General features: G+C 39.8%; 1 long non-coding RNA gene and 1 pseudogene across 1 annotated transcript in view; both read right to left on the bottom strand.

Annotated features, from left to right (window-relative positions):
• LOC132540437 (uncharacterized) overlaps positions 1-18,784 on the bottom strand; it is a 269,980-nt gene that overhangs the window by 204,640 nt on the left and 46,556 nt on the right. The window lies entirely within an intron of this gene.
• On the bottom strand, positions 12,613-14,230 carry LOC132540428 (cytochrome b-like; annotated as a pseudogene).

Raw genomic sequence — 18,784 nt, 5'->3', positions numbered from 1 at the left:
ACACAAACAAACAAACACTGCTGAGGACCACAGAGTCCTGTCTTTTTTTTTAATTTGTTTTTTATTTAAGAAAGGATAAATTAAAAAACAAAACAAAACATGGTGTAGGAGGGGTACAACTCCAGACAATTTCCACCACCCAGTCTCCATTTCCCACCCCCTCCCCTGATAGCTTTCCCACTCTCTATCCCTCTGGGAGTATGGACCCATGGTCATTGTGGGTTGCAGAATTTGCAAGGTCTGGCTTCTGTTATTGCTTCCCTGCTGAACACGGGCGTTGACTGGTTGGTCCATACTCCCAGTCTGCCTCTCTCTTTCCCTATTAGGGTGGGTCTCTGGGGAAGCAGAGCTCCAGGATACATTGGTGGGGTCTTCAGTCCAGGGAAGCCTGGCCAGCATCCATATGACATCTGGAACCTGGTGACTGAAAAGTGAGTTAACATACAAAGCCAAACAAATTTTTGAGCAATCATGGACCCAAAGCTTGCAATAGTGGAGAGGAAGTGTTAGCGAGATACTCACTGCAAACTCCAGTGTACTTCTGCTTTCAGGTATATATTTTGCAGTAGTTTATGGATACCTGTGAACATATGCTCTCTGTCACAGAAACTGGTGTATATCTAGGTTTTGGAACTTTGTTAGAAAGTGAACCACCTGAGATGGAATTAGAGTTTACTATGAAAGGAAAGGTCTCACCTGAGTATTGAAGCTGATGGTTTGCCATTCCACACGTGAAGTCTCTGGACACAGTCTGAAGTGAAGCATGTTGAGGTGGCCATCGTTGTGTTGATTAGGTTGTGACTGGTGGATGCAATATTATTTGATATGGATTGAGTGAGGCATACGGGAAAGTGGGCCCTATCCAAGGGTTCCAAGACTGGGGGAGGTAGAGGCTCTATAGTGGAGATGTGAGGTTCCTGCTGTCTTAGGGTTCCAAAAGACAATCGATAGTTAATGTTATCATCACATTATTTGGTAATTGGGTTAACTTTAAAAAGTCCTTTTGTTAGGGTTTGCTGTACAGTACCCAGTATCTTGTTTATAGCTGTGCTATTGGTTGCTTCTGATCTACTTGGTCTAGGGTTTTGAGTCTGCAAATCAAATACACAGCTTATATATTAAAAATATTCAGTCTGTGTTGGGGGGGTGCGCTTTGGGGATAATTAAAAGAAAAAATGTTCCCTTTCTTTTGCTCTAGTTTTTTATCCCAAGTTAAGTTATAGTCACCTCCTTATTGTCACCGCTAGGAACCCTTATTGACTGGCTTACTAAGGGCAGAAAATCCTACCGTTTCCCATCAATGTGGTCAGAGCTCAAGCCACTAGTTAGCTTCTCAGTCCGCCATCTTCCGGGAACCCCCGGTGTTTTGGTTTTTTTTTTATAAGATAACTTTTACGTATGGAACATATGATGCCAGTAGTTCTCTAGAGTGTTTGTTGTACATAAATCATTTGCTAAGATGGCATAAATTTTGTAAATAGAACTTTCTTGTTTTCTTGTGAGTAGTCAGTCCCTTTATACTATTACATATGCAAAAGCAGATCTCTCTAGAAGTGTATACTGACTTTAAAATAACTATTTTACTGTTGGGCAATCATGCTTGCTTTTAGTAAAGCAAAGCTAAGAAGTGACAATTTTTAGAAATTACTTTCCTACTGACTCTTAATCCAAACTATGAATCTATGAATGTAGGTGCTACTTAGAATACACTGCATTTCTATAAATGAGATTTCTAGTGCTTAATTAGGAAAGAATTTTAAGCATTCCTTTCTTTTATCAATTGACTTCTGTAAAAGGCTAATAAAAAGATATATATATATATATATATATTAACATTAGTGGGACTAAAATAATAGTTTTTGTCCTCAATCCTTGTGTTTTCCCCTCACAGAAACAATATAGCAAAGGGAATCACCTTTTAGCTATGCATCACCTAAATAAAAGGAGCTCATGACTTTACCTATATATAAAATCTGAAAAATGTTTGGGAGAGACATGCCTATAATCGCTCAGAAAACTAATAGGTGATATTTGCATAGATGAATATTTGCATTCTCCAAGACTAGGCTGTCATTTATTGTATAATAGAGCCTAAATAATGCAAAAAAAATAAAGTTAAAAATAAAAGCAGGTAGGAAAATGCCCTACAGTCTATTTAGTATGTTAAATAGTAAGGTCTGCAAATATAATAGCTATTTTTGAAGTTTTGGGTTTAGAGGCATTTTTATTAGTGATTTAATATTTATTTACAAAATTTAGAGATAACAGGGTATAATTCCACACTGTTCCTACCACCAGAGAACTGTGTACCCATTCCCTCCATTGGAAACTACACTAGTTCTCCCAAAGTCATAGATAAGGGTTAACTATTATTTGTTTAACTACCTATAATTATCTATATTTTCGCTTTTACCCCTGTGTTCTTGCATTCTATTCTTTTTTTAAATTATTGACTCTAATTTATTTATTATTGGATAGAGACAGAGAGAAATTGAGAGGAATGGGGAAGATAGAGAGGGAGAGGGTCAGAGAGACACCTGCAGCCCTGCTTCACCACTTGTGAAGTTTCTTCCCTGCAGGTGGGGGGGCAGGAGCTTGAACCTGGGTCCTTCTGTACTGTAATGTATGCACTTAACCAGGTGCACCATCACCTGGCCCTTATTAATGATTCAATATTGATTTACAAAATCACATGTCAACAGGGGTACAATTCCACACTGTTCCCACCACCAGAGTTCTGGATCCCTAATCCCTCCATTACAGTCCATGGCAGTTCCCCAAGGCAGCAGACACGAATTAACTATCATCTCTACAACTATCTGTCTACACTTGTATATAATTGCCTCCTTTATCTTCTAGGTCTAGCCCTCTCTTTCCCTCCAAGCTATACATAACTCCATTACTACATCCAAATATCTCTCCCCTTTTCATCCTCTGTCTCTGCGACCTGATAGAGCTGAAGTTCTGAGCCCTCTCCCCCTCCCCCTCTTCCTCCTCCTATCACGTTTCTCTCACAGGGAGTATGGATGAAAATTGTTTGGGTGGTACAGATGGTAGTTGTTCTGACTTCTTTAATTGCTTCTCCACTGGACTTGGGCGTTGGCAGGTTGATCTATAACCCCAGCCTACTTTTATCTTTCCCTGGTGTGGTAGCATTCTAGAGAGGTGAGGTTCCAGTACACATTGGGAACTTCCTCACAGAAAAGTCAGGATGGAATCGTTGTAGCATCTGCAGAAGATTGCAGGGCATAAAGTAAGACAAAAAGGCTAATGAACAGGAACCAAAAAGTAGGATTAGAGCAGATGAGATCAGGAGTTTTAGGGTAGAAGAAAGCTAGAAAGTCCATTTTAGGCATGTTTCTAGGGGCCCATACCTATGGTAGTTTTGCTTGAGTTTGATAGCTAGAATGAAGTTGGATATAAGCATCGTCTGAGAAAATGGCGTCAGAGTAGAGAAAAGGGCTAGAAGGTTGGATTAAGGCAGTAAATAGCTCCCATTATTGAAAAACGAAATTCTGTGGATAGAATTAACTGTTTACCTCCAACCTCTCAAACCAGGGTGTATATATATATATATTTACTGCCAGAGCCTGTGTAGCTGCTGAGTCCCTATTGGTCTGAGCTAGCAGTTCATGGTCACAGCTGGGACATCATACTACACCTGTTACTGCTTCCGAATGTTCTTTTTTCCAGTTCATGTGTTTCTCTTCTCTATATTTCTGAGATCAGAAAAACCACAGTCACATCCAGGTCCATACATTCTGTATGAAATGGCACAGTATAGTCTTGCTTAACTGTTGAGTAGCACTCAATTGAGTGTATTTATAGGACTCAAATTAGTGATTTTTTTTTTACTACACCTTTAAAGGCTATTTCTCTCTAAATCTATGTAAGTGTTCTTCATAGGTTTCTGGTTTGCTTGTTCTTCTGATATTTTAAACATTTTTAGTTAGGAAAATGAAAGGTTACACACTAGGCAATTATATGAGCCATTTTGGCAAAGATTTCTGACCCCAGTTGAAACTGATATGCATTTTTATTTACTTCTAAGGTCCCATCTTCACTACCTTTCTGAGTTACACCTGTACAACTTCTGGGTGTCTTTCCTTTATTCCTCCTCCCTCTGGGCAAGGGAAACAAAACCTTTCTCAGGTGTTCTTCAGATTCTCTTTCCTCTTTATGATCAAACAAAAGTAAAGATTCCAGGTCACCACAATTCTGGGCATCTGTAAAGCTGGGGTTCAGAGATATCTCATCACCTTTGCCTAACATTCCCCAATCTAATATTATGGGCCAAAATTATTTTTCCTAATATTTATCTATTTTTATTTATTCCCTTCTGTTGCCCTTGTTGTTTTTATTGTTATTATTGTTGTTGTTATTGATGTTGTTGTTGTTGTTGTTGGATAGGACAGAGAGAAATGGAGAGAGTAGGGGAAGACAGTTAAGGGGAGAGAAATACACCTGCAGACCTACTTCACCGCCTATGAAGCAAGTCCACTAAAGGTGGGGAGCCAGGGGCTCGAACTGGGATCCTTATGCTGGTCCTTGCGCTTTGCGCCACCTGCCTTTAACCTGCCCAAAATTCTCTTTAAGAAGGAGTTCTGGCTTCTGTAATTATGTCTATACTGGACATGGGAGTAATGGAAAGTTACTGAAAATCCAAAGGAGACCATCACAGATGATAAAGGAATACAATTTAGGAAAGATAGAGACATCATTATATTTGTTCATTACTTTTTCAGAAAGTAACTGTGTTAAATTTAGTTCAAGAGATATTAGAATCCCAACGCTTCACTCTTTTATGAGAATGAGCAACAGGGCAAGAAAACAAGCTGGCATCAAAAATAAGACAAAAGCAAGTGGGATGATAATTTAGAATCAATGAGGTTTAGTTTTAAGTCCTAGAATATTACCTGATAATTGCCAGGTTGCTCATTTCATAGTGCTAATTAATACTCATACATTAGGAGACAGTAGAAGTTCAGAAATATAAGGGAAAACAAATTGAGTTTAGGGGCTTATAGAGGTAAAGTTTCCTCAAAAAGTTTTGATAAAGATATTCTAACAAGAAAAGACACAAAGAATATCACTTACTGTGTGTTGATTTAGTTATTGTTTATGAAGTACCTATTATGTGTCAAAGACTATCGTGAAATGGATTAGTGATAAGCAAGATTAAAATATGCCTAGAAATCATTGAGCTCAAATTCAACCAACCAGAGAAACTGTATCCTTATTACAATTCTCAAAATAGTTGTCCAAGCTCACTGTGTTTTATTTTGTTATTGTTGTTTGCTTTACAAGGTACACTTTTAAAACAAATCTATACTTTTTTTATAAGATATAAAAACATTTTCCCATATACCCAGAAGTCACAATCATTCTTTACTAGTCCTTTGAATAATTCTTGCCAATTGAATCCTGTATGATTGTTCAAGAAATTATCCAAAAAATGTTAGAAATCAGGAGAGAGAGCAAAAAATGTAAGGAAAGAAAGTGGACCAAGAAAACAAAAAAAGTGTAAGCATCTGTTATGGACTGAATATTTAGATAGACTAGAAATTCATATGATATGATCCTATTCTATATATAAGTGATAATTTTGGGAGCTGGGCCCTTTGAAATGTGATTAATTGCAGAGGATAGGCCTCTCTGAATGTAAACTGTTCTCCTGCACCCTTCCTGTCTTAAAGATATATTTTTAAAAATATTTATTTATTATTTATTTCCTTTTGTTGCCCTTGTTGTTGTATTGTTCTAGCTAATATTGTTGCCGTTGCAATTGGGTAGTACAGAGAGATGTGGAGAGAGGAGAGGAAGACAGAGACGGGGAGAGAAAGACACCTGCAGACCTGCTTCACCACTTGTGAAGTGACTCCCGTGCAGGTGGGGAGCTGGGGCTCGAACGAGGATACTTACGTTTGTCCTTGTGCTTTGCGCCACGTGTGCTTAACCCTCTGTACTATGGCCTGACTGCCCTAAAGATATCTTTAAAGATAGCCGAAGTATGCCCATCTATGGTCTAAAAAGTAATCTGGGTTTCATCATACACTGAATCTGTCTTTATCTTGTTCTTATACTTTTCAGTATCCACATTTATGAGAAATGAGTGCTTTTTGTTTTAGCCATTCAGTCTTATGACAGGCTTTTTATTGTTTGTTTTTATGGCAATCAAGACAGAAACATTGTCCATGAGAGAAAAGTGCTTTATATACTGTGTCTTTGGGGTATTTCATCCCTTCTCTTAGATTTCTTACAGATGAAGTATAGATGTATAGATTAAGTATATGTCATTTATAAATCTGTACCGTTTTTATTAGTTAATGCTACCTATAAATGTAATACCTGATATAAAAGGAGTTAGAAAACATAAGATGTCTGATTGAAAGATAATACCTGGCCTCCCGTCTTAAATTTAAAACATGACACCACTTCACCAAGTTTGTATTTTTTGAAGAACAAAACACTCTTAAGGAAATGATGTCCTGGTCCATGTCCAAAAGAGCCTCCTACATGGATTTTTCATTCATTATTTCTTTTTAAATTTATTTATAAAAAGGAAACACTGACAAAACCATAGGATAAGAGGGGTACAACTCCACACAATTCCCACCACCAGAAATCCGTATCCCATCCTCTCCCCTGATAGCTTTCTTATTCTTTTACTCTCTGGGAGTATGGACCCAAGGTCATTGTGGGATATAGAAGGTGAAAGGTCTGGCTTCTGTAATTGCTTCCCTGCTGAAAATGGGCGTTGACAGGTGGATCCATACTTCCAGCCTGCCTCACTCTTTCCCTAGTAGGGTGGGGTTCAGGGGAATTGGAGCTCCAGGACACATTGGTATGGCTGTCTGTCCAAGGAAGTCTAGTTGGCATCATGCTAGCATCTGGAACCTGGTGGCTGAAAAGAGAGTTAACATATAAAGCCAATCAAGTTGTTGACTAATCATGATCTAAAGGCTGGAGTAATGCAGATGAAGAGTTGGGAGGATGGGGTCTCCATTCTATAGATAGGTAGTAGGCATATTCACACTAGTGCCAGATGTGGGTGAATAGCCAAGACATGATACTGTACCTGAATGCAAGCAAATAAAGAAAGGTAGCGTGGAACTTGCTGACTGAAGTCTCCTGAGGAATAGTTATGGTTCCACTATTAGAAAAGGTGTATTCTATCAGGCTCATCTTTTCCCTCTTTTCTCCACCCTTGGAGGGGAGAAAATGAAGGGATGGAATGGATCAACCTTCATATTCTTGAAAAATGAGATGACAGTGAGATAGAAAATGAAGTGGGAAGCTGTAGGAGGAAGGGAATACCATACATAATAAGATTCAATACATTGCATTAGAGATTTAGAAAAGATCAGATTAAGAAATAATTTTTTTCATTTGTCTTTATTCACTTTCAATCCTTTCCATACTAGTTGCTGTGGTTATGTCTATAACTACAGGCAAAGGCCTTTCGTTATTAATCATGTCATCAACACACTGCTCTATCGCTGCCTCCAACTGATTCTTCAGTTTTACTCAAGCAGCAAGTCACACTACCAAACATAAAAGATGGGAAATGCCTGTGAGGTCATGGTTCCCCTTTCTCCTAAGGGGTGCATTTCCTTTGGTATTTTATAAAACCAATTTTCTGCGTTCCCACACTGATGTGCACAAAGGTCTGCTAAAATGCTCCTGTCTTGATGGTTGTCTCTGCAGAGAAACAAGTTTCAAATGCACTAGGGGGAATTTTGCTAAATGTTTTATAACGTGTCAGGAAACCTTTATCAAACATTTAATCCAAAACCTGGCTTTGAACCAGGGAGGCATACAGTTCTGTAATTATTTTTTAACCTTCTTTTGCTAATCACTGATAAAAAGCTTAATTCTTTTTTTTTATTTAAGAAAGGATTAATTATCAAAACCATAGGGTAGGAGGGGTGCATCTCCACACAATTCCCACCACACAATCTCCATATCCCACCCCCTCCCCTGATAGCTTTCCCATTCTCTATCCCTCTGGGAGCATGTACCCAGGGTCATGGTGGGTTGCAGAAGGTAGAAGGTCTGCCTTCTGTAATTGCTTCCCCGATGAACATGGGCTTTGACTGGACGGTCCATATTCCCAGTCTGCTGCTCTCTTTCCCTAGTAGGGTGTGTCTCTGGGGAAGCTGAGCTCCAGGACACATTGGTGGGGTCTTCAATCCAGTGAAGCCTGGCTAGCATCCTGATGGCATATGGAACCTGGTGACTGAAAAGAGAGTTAAGATACGAAGCCAAACAAATTGTTGAGCAATCATGGACCCAAAGCTTGGAATAGTGGAGAGGAAGTGTTAGGGAGGTACTCACTGCAAACTCTAGTGTACTTCTGCTTTCAGGTATATATTTTGCAGTAGTTTATGGATACGTGTGGACATATGCTCTCTCTCACAGAAACTGGTGTATATCTAGGTTTTGGGACTTTGTTAGAAAGTGAACCACCTGAGATGAAATTAGAGTATACTATGAAAGGAAAGGTCTCACCCAAGTAATGACGCTAAAGGGTTGTCATTCCACACGTGACGTCTCTGGACACAGTCTGAAGTGAAGCATGTCGAGGTGGCAATCATTGCGTTGGTTAGGTTGTGATCGGCGGATGCAATATTATTTGATATGGATTGGGAGAGGCATACGGGAAAGTGGGCCCTATCCAAGGGTTTCAGGACTGGGGGAAGTAGGGGCTCTATAGTGGAGATGTGAGGTTCCTGCTGTCTTAGGGTTAAAAAGACAATCAATAGTTAATGTTATCATGACATTATTTGGTAATTGGGTTAACTTTAAAAAGTCCTTTTCTTATGGTTTGCAGTACAGTACCCAGTATCTTGTATATAGCTGTGCTGTTGGATGCTTCTGATCTACTTGGTCCAGGCTTTTGAGAGAGTCTGCATATAAAATACACAGCCTATATATTTAAAAGATTCAGTTTGTGTTTTGAAAAACTTTGAGACACAATTGATTTTCCCCCTCTCATATTAATTAACTAGTGATTTATATGACTACATTTTGCTAGGAGTGTACATAAACACCAATCCCACCACCAAAAGACTGTGACCCATCCCTCCCACCTACTCCCACCCCCCACTGGCCCAGGAAGCTGCATGTCTACCCCTCACCACAGGGTTTTTACTTTGGTGCCCTACTTACAATTTGGTCAAGTCCTGCTTTTACTTTCCCTTTCAGATCTTCTTAGTCAACATCTGTTGATGAGTGGGATCATCCCATACTCATCTTTATCTTTCTGACTTAGCTCACTTAACATAATTCCTTCTTGCTCTGTCCAAGTTGGGTCAGAGAAGGTGGGTTCATTGTTTGATAGCTGCATAGTATTCCATTGTGTATATATACCACAGCTTTCTCAGCCACTCAATTCATAATAGCAGCACAATTCATAATAGCTAAACTCTGGAAGCAACCCAGGTGCCCAACAACAGATGAGTGGCTGAGAAAGCTGTGGTATATATACACAATGGAATACTATGCAGCTATCAGGAACAATGAACCCATCTTCTCTGAAAAGGTTAATTCTGTTAACAACTCAACTTGACAAATTGCACCGCTCAATGGAAGCATTTAGAAATTAATTATGCATTTTATTACATTAAATCGGATAAACAGGGAAGTGCCAGCAGGAAAAAGGAAAACTGTAAGCTAAGGGAAATGGTCACCATATAAACAGCTTATTGATATCTGACTATTTCTATTATGACTCAATATATTAGCAAAAAAATAATTACATACATAAAAGTACACACCTCTCAAGCAGCACCTTCAATTTATGTGTGGTACCAACTGTAAACTAAGTTAACTCAGTTTTTTTTTCAATAGAAACATACATTTTCCTCCCCTATAGCAAGGGATTTTTCATCTAATTGTCATGGAAGTTCCACCCTTTACCCTCTTATATCCGCCAGCTTCTCGTTTTAGTAATCTCAGAGCCTGGCCATCAGGGATTTAACTCAGAGCAGCAAATTGTAACAGTAGGTGTAATATTGTGCCACAAAGGTATTAAAAATGGGAGAAAAAAAGAGATTAAATTGGCTTCCACTTCACTTCTCCAGTTAAATTTAAGTGCTCAAACGGTCAGAAGACCATATGCAATTTTTACGGTTTTCTTTGTCTATAAATATACATGTTTCTAAGTAACTGCTGAATGAGACTTCTGGCACATAACCAAACTGTTCTGTCATATGGACTCCTGTGCTGCATTTGGTCTAGTCAAAGACTTTTGCTACATAGTAAACTCTTCAACAAATTCATGTGTAGAATAGTTATGTTCTTTAGGCGGGGCAGTGGCACACCAAGATAAGGGTACATGTTATCATGTGCAAAAATCTGGTTGAAGCCCTCAGTCTCACCTTCAGGGGGAGCTCCTTGAATGATGAAACACTGCTACAGTGTCTCTCTCTCCCTCTCTCAAATGTTCTCTGCCCTATCAAACAAATAAATTTAAATTTTAAAAGTCATGTCCTTTCTCTCACATATACTCTTTTGTATCTCTATTTACTTTTTGTTTTCTTAATTTCAAAATATAATAACACATTTAGATTTTCTTCTAAAATCTAGTATACCCAGTTATTCACTTCTTCCATTTCACTTCCATAACTTTCAAATCAGTACACAGGCATGTTAAATTAATTTTACCGTGATGTTTGATTCATGTTGATTTTTACCATGATGAGAGTGTTCAGGGGCCTTGGGTGCTGAGGGGAGGAGGTGGCCTGAGGGTGTCCAGGGGTCTGGGGTGCTGAGAGGAGGGGGCCTGAGGGTGTTCAGAGGCCTGGGGAGCAGAGAGGAGGGGCGACCTGAGGGTGTTCAGGGGCCTGGGGTGCTGAGAGGAGGGGGTCTTAGGGTGTTCAGGGGCCTGGGGTGCTGAGGGGAGGAGGAGACCTGAGGGTGTTCAGGGGCCTTGTGTGCTAAGAGGAGGAGGGGGCTGAGGGTGTTCAGAGATCTGCGGTCCTGAGGGGAGGAGGAGGCCTGAGGGTGTTCAGAGGCATGGGGTGCTGAAATGAGGACGGGGCCTGAGGGTTTGAGGGGCCTGAGGTTGTCAGAGGAGGGTGCCTGAGGGGGTTCAGGGGCGTTGGGTACTGAGGGGAGAGGGCCTGAGGGTGTTCAGGGGCCTGGGGTGCTGAAAGGAGGAGGAGGCCTGAGGATATTCAGGGGCCTAGGGGTGCTGAGAGGAGGAAGGGGCCTGAGGGTGTTCATGGGCCTGGGGTGCTGAGGCTTCAGCTCCTGGCTCTGCTCTGCTCCTCTCCCCCCAGGCATCCGGGCCCACAGTCCATGTGCTTGAGGGCTGCCATCTCTCTAGCTTTGGGTGACACCTGCAGGAAGTCCATGGCTTTGTGGGGAAGCTAGGCTGTTGTGGGGCGCTCCGAGGAGGTGCCTGGCCTACCCGCCCCGGGCCATGGGACTCCCTCAGGCCAGGGCCATGCCTTGCAGCACCTGCTCAGGGCTCATGGGGCAAGGAGGGGAGGGGGCCGCGCTGGGCTCATGGCTGGTCCTGGCAGGAGCACAGCGCCTAGGGCGGCATGCACAGGAACAGGCAGAGCAGGAAGTCTACCACCAGCCAGCTGCCCACCACTCCTCCGCACCCACAGCTCGCAGGCCTGCAAGCAGCAGGCCACTGATGCCGCTGCCCCCCCCCCCCCACAGCCCACAAGAAGCCACGCTGGAAGTCGAGCACATAGGCCTTCCGCTGTTTCTGGTGGACCAGCAGGAAGACGAAGTGCCAGCGACAGTGGGCCCTGGCTGCCCAGTGCGCCCAGCTCCACATGCCAGAGGAGGAGCAACAGCTTCCAGCCAATCACTGGATTGCCCGATGCAGCGCCCTACCAGAGCAGGATGGAAGAAGGCACACCAGGGCTTCTCAGGGTGAGGCGCCTGACTCCCTGGCATCCAGAAAAGATGGTCGCTCAGTCCACGCGCCGCTCCCGGTCCTGGCTGGGTCACCAACAGTAAGTTCTTAATAATGTTCTCTATATTCTAATCATCTGCTGCCTATATAATAAATAAATATTTTTAAAATATTTATAAATATTTAATTTTTATAAATATAATTTATATTTAAATATTTATTATAATTATATTTAAATATGGATATTATATTTATAATTAATATTTATTAATATCAATGTTTAATATTTATAAATATTTATAATTTCCACAGTCATGTAATCTTTTCAAATAGTCTACCTAATAGTAAGATTGATAAGATAAAAATTGAGAAGGAAGGGGAAGTAGAAAGGAAGAGATATATAAATCCTTGCAGGTCTGCTTGTCATTGTTCCTCCCCTATAGATAGGGACTGGGGGGCTTGAACCTAGCTCCTGTGTATAGTAATAGTAAGTTTGTTCAACCTAGTGCACAAACAATAGTTAATTCCGATGGTAACTATTACATATCTATATGTTACATATCTATCTATATTCTTATAATATATGTATATTCAGGGAATAGTTTAAGTAAGAATATCAGCTTTGGGTGTTGATGGTAGGACTGTAGTCTTTTCCTTGAGTGTCTCAGGAGGGTGTATTCCCACTTCTTTGGTTTACCAAACCAGTGTATTAATATTTGTACTACAAAGACTCTTCATTTAAGTATATAGTTTTCGATAAGGCCAATTAAAGGTATTAAGATAAGACTAGAAAAGAAGTAATAAATTGAAGCTAGTTGGCCAGTAATGATGTATGGGTCTTCTACAGGTTGGCTTCAGATTCAGGTAAGAATTAATAGGTCTGATACTAGTAGTCAGAAACCACATTGACGTATAGGTCGAAATGCTATACTTCGTTGTTTTGAAGGTATAAAAATAAAATAAAGATAGATATGAATAATGCTAAGACACCTCCTAATTTGTTGGGGATTGATGGAAGAATTGCGTATGCAAATAGAAAATATCACTCAGGTTTGATGTGTGGGGGTGTATTTAAGGAGTTAGCAGGGGTATAATTGTCTGGGTCACGTAAAAGATCTGGGAAAAATAATGCTAATATTATTTAAACAAAGATTAATGAGGCTATTCCTAGAATATCTTTTATAGTATAATAAGGGTGAAATGGAATTTTGTCAGATTCTGAAATAATTCCTGTAGGGTTATTAGAACCAGTTTCATGAAGGAATAATGGGTGGATTATTATGAGGGCAGTAATAATAAATGGGAGAATACAGTGAAAAGCAAAAAAACGGGTTAGAGTAGCTTTATCTACTGAAAATGCTCCTCAAATTCATTGTACTAGATCTGTTTCAATATAAGGAATAGCAGATAATAAATTTGTAATGACTGTAGATCCTCAAAAGGATATTTGTCCTCATGGTAAAATGTCACCCATGAAAGCTGTAGCTATAGTAGCAATTAACAAAATAACTCTGATATTTCCTGTTTCTGTAAATATATAGGAATCATAATAAAGACCTCGACCAATATGTAAGAAAAGACAGATAAAAAAATATGGAAGCCCCATTAGCATGAATATAGCAGTTTAATCAACCATAATTTATGTCTCAACATATATGGGTGACTGATGAAAATGCTTTTAGTGTATATGATGTATAGTGTATAGCTAGAAATAGGCCTGTAGTAATTTGCATAATTAGACATAAGCCTAGTAAAGAACCAAAATTCCATCAAGAAGAGATATTTGATGGGATAGGTAAATCAATGAAAGAATTATTAAGAATTTTTATTAGTGGGTGAGTTTTTCATAGATTTAGCATTATATTCTTGTAGTTGAATTACACAAATGTTTTTTCATATCATAGGTCACGAGATTACTATCGTGCAAGATTTATGATAAACTATTTAGTGTTATTATTTAGTCTAATTTTTTAATGGGATTCGTAGGATTTTCTTCTTTTTTTATTTAAGAAAGGCTAAATTAACAAAACCATAGGGTAGGAGGGGTACAACTCCACACAATTCCCACCATCCAATCTCCATACCCCACCCCCTCCCCTGAAAGCTTTCCCACTCTCTATCCCTCTGGGAGCATGGACCCAGGGTCATTGTGGGTTGTAGAAGGTGGAAGGTCTGGCTTCTGTAATTGCTTCCCCGCTGAACATTGGCATTGACTGGTTGGTCCATACTCCCAGTCTGGCTCTCTCGTTCCCTAGTAGGGTGAGTCTCTGGGGAAGCAGAGCTTCAGGACACATTGGTGGGGTCTTCAGTCCAGGGAAGCCTGGCCGGCATCCTGATGGCATCTGGAACCTGGTGTCTGAAAAGAGAGTTAACATACAAAACCAAAGAAATTGTTGAGCAATCATGGACCCAAAGCTTGTTTCAGTGGAGAGGAAATGTTAGGGGGATACTCACTGCAAACTCTAGTGTACTTCTGCTTTCAGGTATATATTTTGCAGTAGTTTATGGATACGTGTGAACATATGGTCTCTCTCAAAGAAACTGGTGTATATCTAGGTTTTGGGATTTTGTTAGAAAGTGAACCACCTGAGATGGAATAAAAGTATACTATGAAAGGAAATGTCTTACCTTAGTAATGAAGCTGAAGGGTTGTCATTCCACACGTGAAGTGTCTGGATTCAGTCTGAAGTGAAGCATGTTGAGGTGGCAATTGTTGTGTTGATTAGGTTGTGATCGGCAGATGCAATATTATTTGATATGGATTGGGAGAGGCATACGGGAAAGTGGGCCCTAGCCAAGAGTTCCAAGACTGGGGGAAGTAGAGGCTCTGTAGTGGAGATGTGAGGTTCCTGCTGCCATAGGGTTCCAAAAGACAATTGATAGTTAATGTTATCATGACATTATTTGGTAATTGGGTTAACTTTGAAAAGTCCTTTTGTTAGGGTTTGCTGTACAGTACGCAGTATCTTATATATAGCTGTGCTATTGGTTGCTTCTGATCTACTTGGTCTAGGATTTTGAGAGAGTCCGCAAAATCAAATACACAGCCTATGTATTAAAAAGACTCAATCTGTGTCTTAAAAAACTTCGAGACATACAATTAATTTTACTAGGAGTATACATAAACACCATTCCAACCACCAAAAGACTGTGACCCATCCCTCCCAGCCACTCCCACCCCCCCACTGGGCCAGAAAGCTGCATGTCTACCCCTCACTACAGGGTTTTTACTTTGGTGCCCTACTTACAATTTGGTCAGGTCCTGCTTTTAGTTTCCCTTTCAGATCTTCTTACTCAACTTCTGTTGATGAGTGGGATCATCCCATACTCATCTTTATCTCTCTGACTTAGCTCACTTGACATAATTCCTTCTAGCTCTGTCCAAGATGGGTCAGAGAAAGTGGGTTCATTGTTCTTGATAGCTGCTAAGTATTCCATTGTGTATATATACCACAGCTTTCTCAGTCACTCATCTGTTGTTCGGCACCTGGGTTGCTTTCAGGTTTTACATATTATGAATTGTGCGGCTATGAACAAAGGCGTACACACCTCTTTTTGGTTGGCTGTTATGGAGTCCTTGGGGTATAATCCCAGGAAAGGAATTACTGGATCATATGGAAGGTCCATTCCTAGCCTTGTGAGAGTTTTCCAGAGTGCTATCCACAGAGGCTGGACCAATTTACATTCCCACCAGCAATGCAGAAGGGTTTCTCTGTCCCCACAACCTCTCCAGCATTTGTTGCTGCTGTCCTTTTTGATGTATGCCATTCTTACAGGAGTGAGGTGGTATCTTAGTGTTGTCTTAATTTGCATTTCTCTGACAATCAGTGACCTAGAGCACTTTTTCATATGTTTGTTAGCCTTTTGGATCTCCTCTGAGGTGAATGTTTTGTTCATATCCTCTACTCATTTTTGGATGGGGTCATTTGGTTTTTTGGTGCTAAGTTTGCTGAGCTCTTTATATATTTTGGTGATTAGTTTCTTGTCTGTTATGGCATGTGAAGATCTTCTCACATTCTGTGAGGGGTCTCTTTGTTTGTTTAATAGTTTCTTTGGATGTGCAGAAGCTTTTCAATTTGATGTTGTCCCATTGGTTTGTTTCTGCTTTAGTCTTCCTTGCAATTGGGTTTGATTCATCAAAAATGTCCTTGAGGTGTAGGTGGGAAAGTGTTTCACCAATGTTTTCCTCTAAGTATTTGATTGTTTCTGGTCTGACATCCTGGTCTTTGATCCATTTGGAGTTGATTTTTGTTTCTGGTGAGATAAACTGGTTCAATTTCATTCTTCTGCATGTTACAACCCAGTTTTCCCAGCACCATTTGTTGAAGAGAGCCTCCTTTTCCCATTTAATCCTTCGGGCCCCCTTATCAAAGTTTAGATGTCCGTAGGTGTGGGAAATTATTTCTGGGCTTTCACTTCTGTTCCACTGGTCTGTGTGCCTATTTTTGTTCCAGTACCATGCTTTTTTGATGATGGTGGCTTTATAATATAGTTTAAGATCTGGGAGTGTGATGCCTCCATTTCTGTTTCTTTTCTTCAAGGTGGTTTTGGCAATTCTAGGTGTTTTCAGGTTCCAGATAAATGATTGTAGTGTTTATTCTATTCTCTTAAAGAAGCTTGGTGGAACGTTGATGGGCATTGCATTAAATTTGTATATGGCTCTGGGGAGAATATTCATTTTGATGATATTTATTCTTCCAATCCATGAGCATGGGGTATCTTTCCATTTCTTTATATCAGTTTCTATTTCCTTGAGTAGTGACTCAATACTTTTCAGTATACAAGTCTTTCATTTCTTTGGTCAACTTGATTCCTAGGTATTTGATTGATTTTGCTGAAACAGTAAATGGCAGTGATTTCTGGATGTCTTCATCTTCAGATTTAATGTTTCATAAAGAAATGCCACTGATTTTTGTACATTGATTTTGTAGCCAGATACTTTGCTGTATTGCCTCATAATTCCCAGTAGTTTTCTCCTGGAGTCTTTAGGTTTTTCTATGTATACTATCATATCATCTGCAAAGAGTGAGAGCTTGACTTCTTCCCTTCCAGTCTGTATTCTTTTGATTTCTTTCTCTTGCCTGATTGCTATGGCAAGAACTTCCAATACTATGTTGAAGTGTAACAGGGACAGTGGACAGCCCTGTCCAGTCCCTGATTTGTGGGGCAATGCTTTCAGCTTCTGTCCATTGAGTATGATGCTGGCTATAGGTTTGCTATATAGAGACTCCACTATCTTGAGGAATTTCCCATCTATTCCCATTTTGTAGAGTTTTGAGCATGAATGGGTGTTGGATTTTGTCAAAGGCTTTCTCTGCATCTATTGAGATAATCATGTGGTTTTTGGCTTTGCTATTATTGATGTGGTGAATGACATTGATTGACTTACGGACGTTGAACCGCCTTGCATTCCTGGGATGAATCCCACTGGGTCGTGATGAACAATCTTTTTAATATGCTGGAGTATCCATTTGGCCAAGATCTTGTTTAATATTTTGGCATCTATGTTCATCAGAGATATTGGTCTGTAGTTTTCCTTTTTTTTCTGTCCCTATCAGCTTTTGGTATCAGGGGGATATTGGCTTCATAGAAGGTGGAAGGGAGTATTCCTATTTCTTCAATCTTATGGAAAAGCTTAAGAGGTATGGGTACTAACTGTTTCCTGAAAGTTTTGTAGAATTTGTTTGTGAAGCCGTCTGGTCCAGGACTTTTGTTGTTGGGGAGGTTCTTAATAACGGTTTCAATTTCTTTGTCTGTGATTGGTGCATTTAGATTTTGTAGTTCTTCTTGGTTCAGTTTTGGAAGGGCATATGTTTCTAGGAATTGTTCCATTTCTTCCAGATTCTCTATGTTGGTGGCTTATAGTTCTTCATAGAAGTTTCACATGATTCGCATGGTGTCCTACACCAAAGCCAAGGGCTCAGAGGAAGGAGGAGAAGAGTCTTAAGGTCCTGGTGCACTATGGTCGAAAAGTTGGTAGTGAGAGTGTCAAGAGCACATGAAAATTTATACTAATGTGTTAACAACTGTACAGTAATCCATTACGGTCTCCATCAAGTAAAAATTAAATAAACATAGTAAAGACAATACTATCGTAATTTGTAGATCATAGTAAAGACAATACCATCGTTATTTTTGAACATAGTAAAAAATTGAACATAGTAAAGACAATACTATCATTACTTGGAGACAACTGTTGAAAGTTTGTAAGTAAAAGTTTAATTAACTAGTGACTTATCAGAAGAAGAATGGTGTAAAAATGTGAAGTGATTTGGAATATTTTAAGGTTTTGTTTTTTAAATACCTATAATTTGTCACTGTGCTCTATTTTGCATGACTTATAAGATCTTAGTGTTAATATTTTTGATTGTGGTGCTATTGAACCAAAATTTATTTTTATATCTCAGAAACAACTAATTATTACTGTCTCAGATGTGTCATTTTGGTATAGTTAATTTTGAAAAGAATTACCATATGAATTAAACTGATGAAAGCCCCTTTCAGTGACAATCACAAAGTTATACTACTATGTTAAATGTAGGTATCCAAAATATTTTTTTTATTTATACTAAGGAAACACTGATAACAAACATATGATAAGAGGGGTACAACTCCACACAGTTCCCACCGCCAGAATTCTATATCCCATCACATCCCCTGACAGATAGCGTTCCTATTTTTTTTTCCTCCTGGATTATTGCTGGGCTCGGTGCCTGCACCATGAATCCACCGCTCCTGGAGGCCATTTCCCCCCTTTTTGTTGCCCTAGTTGTTGCAGCCTCGTTGCGGTTATTATTGCCATTGTTGACGTTGCTTTGTTGTTGGATAGAACAGAGAGAAATGGAGAGAGGAGGGGAAGACAGAGAGAGAGGGGAGAGAGAGACACCTGCAGACCTGCTTCACCAC

The sequence above is a fragment of the Erinaceus europaeus genome, chromosome 9 (genome assembly GCF_950295315.1).
Source record: "Erinaceus europaeus chromosome 9, mEriEur2.1, whole genome shotgun sequence".
Classification (NCBI taxonomy): domain Eukaryota; kingdom Metazoa; phylum Chordata; class Mammalia; order Eulipotyphla; family Erinaceidae; genus Erinaceus; species Erinaceus europaeus.
Note: the sequence above shows the minus strand (reverse complement) of the source record. Positions and strands in the feature narration are given on the sequence as shown.